Raw genomic sequence first — 7770 nt, 5'->3', positions numbered from 1 at the left:
GGTGTCCTACACAGCCGTCTACCAGCAGGACTGCTCAGACAGCCCACAATCAAGTCATGAACAATGAGCGGTAAGGGATTCAGGGCTCCTCCAGTCCGACTGTGCTTGCTGTGTGGCTGACAGATACATTTTATGTCTTCCTTCCCCATCTGTGCGCCTCTTCCCTCTCGTTGAAACAAGCAGACTAGGTCTGTGCAGGGGCAGGAAATGGAAACAGCCTACAAGTGCCTTTGGCTGCATTTTCCCCAAGCCTAAGCCCTTGGGGACTTCTGGGCATATACACATTATGTTAGCCAGAAGTAAAGGGGAAAGGAAACTTCTTCCCTCGGGGAAGAAATGTCCCCTGCCTGGGTGAAGGTTGTGTACAGCAGTGTCATTAGCCAAGAGCCACATGCATGCCCACCCCCGCCCCACCCACCTGGCCCCAGCACCACAGAAACTTTCCACAAACTGCTATCCAACCCCGAGGGGATCCAGAGGTATTAAGAGGGACTGAGCTGGAGTTTTCCACCATCCCATTGAAATGAGCACTTGGTCCAGAAATTATAGAAGAAAGTTAAATGATAGAATATAGTTGTATTTCCTTCACCACTGAGTTGATGGACTGCAAGTAATACCTGACCCAAGCAAATGAGGAAACTGAGGCTCAAAGAGGGCACATGAGAAGCCCAAGGCCACCTAGTTAACATGGAGAGGAGGCAGAGCCAGGACTGGAACCAAGTCTGTGAGATTCCAAGCCCAGCACTGCCTCGCTTGAAAACGAAGAGCCCAATGGCCATGAAGAGGGACCGGTCAAATAATTACAGAAGTGGGAGAGAGAGCACCTTATGTACCACGGCGGGGTGATCCTCAAGATATACGACTAAGTGAAAATAAAAGTGGACAGTTGCTTATTTACTGCTTGTATGTGCATTAAATAAACCTGGCAGGACACAAGAAACTGGTACACTGGTTGTCTCCTGGAGGAAACGGAGTGATGGGGCAGGAGACCTTGCCCTGTGCAACCTTCTATACCTTTGGGCTTTTGAGTCAAGAGAACATATTACCTATTCAAACAATATTTTTTTTAAAAAGAGAGTGACAGAATCTCCTTGCTCAACCCTCTTAAATTTGATGAAACAGACTCCCACTGAGCACCCAGGGTGTGCCAAGCCATTGGTGGGTGCTGTGGGTTATAGCATAATGAACAGAATGTTGTCTCTGCCCACCAGGGCCCCACTCACCCCAGGCAACCCAGGCCCCCCAAGCTGGCTGGTGGGATAAGCGACCACAGGACTCCCACAGTTTCTCTCCTGTCATGCATTTGCCCAGACCCCCAGCCACCCCAGGCTGGGAGCCTCAAGTGGTGAGGGGTGAGGGTCTGCTCAGGGCCAGCCTCTGTGGGGCCTGATGGTCACTGGGCAGTCTGAGCCAAAGCCCCTCAGGCCCACACTACTCCTTCCCGGCAGAGTCTCACAGGGAGGTGGGAAGCTCGAGCCACCTCCCTTCTGTATTTCCATGAAAGGATATCACACAATCATGCCCTTTTTACTCTCGCTTTAAGCACTCATTGCTTGTAACCAAGGCAGCCATTACTGTGAGGGGCAAAGAAACAGCCCCCTGGACGGATTTCAGCCTGGGTGGGAAGTGTGGGTAGGTCCAGACTCTCTGGAAGTGCAGTCGAAATCTACCACGTTGGAGAGCCCCCTTCCTCCCCTGCCTGGCCCGCCCTGTGTTTTTCTGTCTCTGCATTCTGCCCCCCAACCATGCTGCCCCTAGCCCTCTCCTAGGAGCAGGCGGCAGCAGCAGCAGCAGCTTCGCCCCAGCATTCACATCATGTGTTCATGAGCGTCCTCCAGCCGTACCAGGAAGAGATAAATACCTCCCCTGGGTGAAGTTATATCACTGGTGTCCCCAAGACTTTAGAGGAGTAGGGGAGGCTCTCGTAGTCTCAGGGTCTGGCTGTATGAAGTCAGTGAATCACAAATATTCTCATAGCCATTGCTTCCAATGATCCTCATGTTATGCTGGGTGTACCCTGGGAGGGAGGTGGGGCAAGGTTATTATCTTCCAAGTATGGATGAGGAAACTGAGGCTCAGACATTAACCAGGTAGGTAGAGACTAGCAGAGCTGGTATTTTAATCCAGGTGTACTGACTCCAAATCTCAGACTCTCTTCACAATATTGTTGAAAGAGAACTTAGAGGTCACTTTGTACAACCTTGTGTTTTACAAACGATGAACTGAGGTCAGAGAGGGATAGGGACATCCCCAAGTCACACAGCATGTCAGAGGCAAATCTGGGTCTCAAGAGCCCAGCTGGAGGCCATTCTATCCTCTGTCGAGGGGATGAGAATGGCAGGTTGGTGGAGATGACCTGACACCCACATGTCCTTGATTTGTCCCAAATCGTTATCGTTTCTCAGCAGTTGCCTCTAGACCAGTGGTTGTGAACTCAGGTGTCTGCAAGGACAGGCAGGTAAGTAGCCGAGTGGGGCAGTCTAGGCCCTGGACTCTAGGATAATATAGCAGGAAGGGACAGTGACTGCAGACTGGAAGTGCTTGTCCTGCCTAAAAGCATTCAAGTCCGACTAAATACACCAATAGGGTTTGTGGGAGTGGGGGCACAGAAGAAACGAGATTGGCCACAAGTTGGTCAGTGTTGGAGCTGGGTGTTAAGTAACGGGGTTATTAACACTAAACTGTATAAATGCATACATTTAAAATTTTTTATAATAAAAAGTGTTTTTTTAATTAATGTCCTATCAAAAAAAACATATTAGGTCCTCAAGCCATATTAGGTCCACAGGCCACCAGTCAGAAAACTCTACCCTATACGTTCCTGAATAGCTCACTAGCCATCTCTGTCCTTCGTTCCAACTCTCTCTGGGACAGGGGGAGATGAGAGGGGGAGGAGGGCAGATGACAGAGGAGAAAAGGAGATGTGCCGGCTTGGGAAGGGCTTGGAAGTTGATCATCACCATGCCCAGGAGCATAGACTCTCAGGATTTGGATGATCCCATGCAAATGGATGGAGGTGGCACCCCTGCCCTTGCCCACACTCCTTATGGCCCGCCCATCCTCCCTGCACCTCACTGTACTTTGCTCACCTTTCCTGTACTCTCCCTACCACCCAACACACAAAGAGAAACAAGCAAATCTAGGGCCTGATGTTCTCAGCCTGCAGAATAAGCCATATCTCATCTGGATGGAAAAGGACTGCATGAGTGGCCTGGCATGTCCGGGGTTAATGTACACGTGCAGAGGAGTTGTGTGGACTTCCAGCAAGTTATCACCAACAGGGTGTGGACAGCACTCTTTGAGGTAGAAAGAGGGTGGGGAAGGAAGGTACGGGTTTTATTTTCCCTCCTCCCTCTCTTAGACTGATTCCCGTTTGCCACAATCCCTGTCCTAAACCTTGACATCTTCCTGATTTATAAAGTGCGTTCACCTTTATGATACCAGTTAACCTTCCCAACCCTGTGAGGTAGATGTTATCCCCATTTTATCAATGAGGAAGCTGAGACTCCCCACGATCACATAGCTTGTGAGTGGCAGAGCCCAGGGCTGCTGACCCTAATTGTCATGTTCTTTCTTTTACCCCAGACTGGAGAGGGGTGGCAGAGTCCTCTATCACTGGGCTCTCCAGCTCTTGATGAAACTATGATGGAGAAATAAATTTCATTGTTTTCTAAGTAGTCAACTGGGATGGCAGGAAGTTTTGAGGGGCTGCTACTTAACTGCAAGCATGTTGTGTTTTTATAACTGAGGAGCATTGTTAAAGGTAATGGGGTCACCAGAACGGGATGTCGACGTGCACAGGGGAAATTTGGATTTTCCTATCACTCTGAGTAATGAACATTAACTGCAAGCATGTTGTGTTTTTATAACTGAGGAGCATTGTTAAAGGTAATGGGGTCACCTGAACGGGATGTCGACGTGCACAGGGGAAATTTGGATTTTCCTATCACTCTGAGTAATGAACATACAGCCTCCTAATCTCCCCTGACTGTGATGCAGAGAAGCTGAAAGAAGACATGGACGTTGTCTACGTGAGCTAGGGACAGCGACTAGGTCTTACATCAAATCTTAATTCTGCCTTAACTTTGCTGTGTGGCCCCAGACCAGACTTTTCCCTCTCTGATCCTCAGAACAGCCCTCTGGCAGCCAAAGTTATCTCCTATGCCAGTTCACTGTACAGTGAGACTCCACTCCCTTAGCCGCCTCCTGGAGAAGGTAATTTAGGAAAGGACTGTCAGTGCTCAGAGGAAGCATCCCAAACCCCTCGCTGGTTTGGGAACTTAACAGCAGGGGAGTGACAGGCACCAGAAGCAAGGCAATTGGGGAGGAATTAAAGAGCCTCCTTCTGGACCCAGCCATCCAGCCCTGGCCTGCACAGAGCTTGCTTTTCATTCCTTTTCCCTCTGTTAATTTGGCTTGTTTTCCAAACACGGGTCAAACAATCCCTCTCCAGAAGCAGCAGCAGCAGAAGGAAATGTTATTAAAAACAAGTCCGTTAGTGGGCATGGCGTGTGGATGAAGTCTTTGGGAGTTTTGGCTGCCAAATAAAGACTTCATTGTTGTCCTCCCTCCTTTCCCAAGCTCCCTCCCTCTCCCCTCTCCTCCCTCCCTCCCCCTAACCTAACCCACCCCAATAGGATCTGGTGGAAGAAAAGACAAGCAGGCGCGCAGCACTTGGAGATCAGGACTTCTAGCTGGCTCTGCTGCCACCGCTCTACTGAGGGGTGGGGGCGGAAGAGGAGACTAAACCCAGAGCTGAGAGCAGAGGCAGGTGTGTGCAGGTAAGCCCGAGCGGGAGACGGGTAGGAGACTTGGAAGAGCTCTTCCTCTGCAAGTTTCCTCCTGCTCTAAGCGAGGTTATTGATCTAGCCTCTACGTTCTCACTGCCTCCTTCTGTCCTTCGACCTTTTTCTCCTCTCAAGTGAGCTCACATTAGCTTTCCTCATTTCTTCTCCTCACCATCCTATACCCCTATGTTCACCTGCTGCAAAATGTAAACTTTTTTGGTACTGATGTTTGTTGTAGCATGGAGAGCTCTGCTGCACACAGTATTTCTACAGATCAGGTGTTTCCATAGAAACTGGACTCAAGAACCCATTTCTCTGCACCTTTCACGTATTGTCACATATTGTCGAAGACACACACACACAAACACATCACACAGAGGCTGCATTTTCACCCCCACCCCATCCACATGCACAAAACGAAGACACCCTGTTCATTTACCTTACTCGCTGATGTGCAGAGCTAGACCACAGAGTGACTAGATATCAGCGGACACTCACACTTGCGTGCACACACACATACTCGCTGATGTGCAGAGCTAGACCACAGAGTGACTAGATATCAGCGGACACTCACACTTGTGTGCACACACACACGCGCGCGCACACGCGGACACTCACACTTGCGTGCACACACACACACACACACACACACACACACACTGCATCTTGTCTCTCGCCCTCTCACACGCCTCCCCAGCTGCAAGAGCAAAGAGAAAGTGCGTCTCCCACTGAGATGGCAGAGCCAAAGAAAATCATGTGTGCTAGGTCCGGGCCAAGCGGGTAGGAGAGGAGCAGGAGCAGGAGCTGGAAGCATTTCTTCGTTCTTTAGAGCTTAATTGGGTAGGAGGGAGAAAAAAAGTGGCTTTCCAACCTGCACAGTATCTTCCCAGCAGCTCTGAATTTCTCTGTCTGACTGGTCCAAACCACTTGGTTTTTGGAAAGAAAGAGAAGAAAGCGACCAGTTTCCAAGCCTTGGAGGTCCTAATTACAGCTCTGGGGGTAGGTTTTTGTGTTTGTTTTTATTTTTTCTTTCTTTTCCTCTGCACGCAGCCAGAACAAATTTCTCTTTAAAGCCATTCTGAAATTATCCCAACCACTCAGATTGGGAAGGGGTCCTTGTGGCAGAGAAAAACAAAATGATACTAGTTCCTTAAGCAGTCAGCCAGCCAGCCAGTCAGCAAGGGGAAAGCTGGAGGGCGGCCCCTCTCCAGCTCCCAACTCATCTCTCTCCAACAGTAGACAGGGTCTATCCCAAGGCAGGCAGGGTGTGCGCTAAATCAAGATCCCAGACACAGCTGATCTTCCAAATCACCTGGGAGCTGAGGAGGGAGGAGACTGGAGGGCTTACTAAAGACAAACGTCTCAACCTTTGCTCCAGACATATTGTATCAAGACACAGGAATCTGTTGCTTTAGTATTTCAGGGTATTCTCATGGAAGGCCAGACCTTGAGGACCTGAATCAGGGGCCTGGGAGAGAACTTTGCTGTGATTTACGAGCCCAGGACTCCTGGCACTGTTAGCTGGGCAGAAAGGCTGTGTGGTTTCCCGGGAAAGGAGCTCCAGAGTGTCCCAGATAGGCCATCCTTCTTTGGGAAGAGGAAGTGAGCACCTGAGTGAACAGGGAAGATCTGTGAGCTGTCCCCTCCTTCCTCCTCGTCAGCACGCACAGCCATATCACAGAGGAACAGTCCAGAAAGAAAGGTCCCTCAAGATAGCTCCGAAGAGCTTATGCCTCCACTCACCTGGTAACCTGCCTGCCCCTGGACCCCAGGAGCAGTGCTGAGCCCCTTTCCTGTCCCTTCTGGATCCCCTCTCCTCCTGCTCGACAGCTGTCTGCTCTGTTGGGCTTCACAGTGGATGGATGGAACCCTAAGTTCTTCACTCCCCATCACCTCCGTGGTGGCAGCCCTATTTACTGGGCATGTGAGCAGAGCATTTCAAGGCTGGAAGGGGCAGAAGAGCCAGGTGCAAAAAGCTGGGAGGAGAAGTCATGGGTCACAGTGGGACTCCACAGGCAGCTGCAGGGTGGAAGTATAGGGGCCAAGGGAAGACATCCCCTTCACCCCCCTGAAGCTTCTCTGAAAAATCACCTAACACAGATTAATATGAAGAAAAGACATAACAAATTTATTATATCATCATTTTAAGTGACACAGGAGCCTTCAGAATGAAGACCCAAAGGTCTAGGGAAAATCGTCCATTTTTCCGCTTAGGTCCTGTGAAGCAGGCACAGCCGTGAAGAGATATGACTGGACTACAGAAGCATGCTCTAATGCTGAGAGCCCGAGTGGGGAAACCCAGCAAGGCCTGTCTGTTCAGATTCTTCTCAGGGAATTTCTTCAGGGCCAGCTCCAAGACAGAAAGGCAGGGGGAGAAGATTAGAAGATATCTGTGCCCCACCTTGGTTTGCATCAGGGAAGAATGAGGCTGAGATAGGAGCAGGAAAAGGTCAGAGGAAAACTTTGCTCTTGAGGCTGCTTCGGAGGCTTTCACTTTGGCGTATCGCTTTCTGGGCCCCCTCAGACTCACACCTTCTCCGGCCAGGGTCCCCTTAGTGTATTGGAGGGACAGAGTGAGCTTTCCCCAGGTGGCTCTCTAGGGTCTCTCGTACTAGTTGATTTTGAGACCCGATCACAAGCCACAATGGCGAGGGAGTTGCTCTGTATGGAAGAGTCTTCAGGTAGTGGGTGGGGCTGCTCTCTAGCCAGCCTGAAGGGAAAAAAACCCACGCCTTTGAAATAATATCAACAGTCCCTTAACATTCACTGAGCACTCACTGTGCACACATAACTCATTTAACTCTCAAAACAATCCCATAAGAAGGTGCTAACATGCACATTTTATAGATGAGGAAACCCAGGCCTTGCCCAGCTCAAGAGGTGAGGAGTTGCAGAGTTGGGACCCAGCTCTACAACCACCAAGGCACAGAACGGATTCTTCTAGGCTTTCCTCAGGAGTTGGAAATACTGGGGGAGGGAGGCA

General features: G+C 50.1%; 1 protein-coding gene across 2 annotated transcripts in view; it reads left to right on the top strand.

The window, feature by feature from the left end:
- Window positions 1-4630: 4630 nt before the first annotated feature.
- The window catches only part of PRELP (proline/arginine-rich end leucine-rich repeat protein), a 17896-nt gene continuing 14756 nt past the window's right edge, over window positions 4631-7770 (top strand). For both annotated transcript variants that reach the window (XM_008591740.1, XM_008591739.1), the window contains exon 1: window positions 4631-4781. The gene's annotated coding sequence lies outside the window, so the exon portion shown is untranslated. The remainder of the gene's footprint in view (window positions 4782-7770) is intronic.

The sequence above is a fragment of the Galeopterus variegatus genome, unplaced genomic scaffold (assembly GCF_000696425.1).
Source record: "Galeopterus variegatus unplaced genomic scaffold, G_variegatus-3.0.2 Scaffold7239, whole genome shotgun sequence".
NCBI lineage: Eukaryota > Metazoa > Chordata > Mammalia > Dermoptera > Cynocephalidae > Galeopterus > Galeopterus variegatus.
This window is presented reverse-complemented; position numbering and strand designations above follow the sequence as displayed.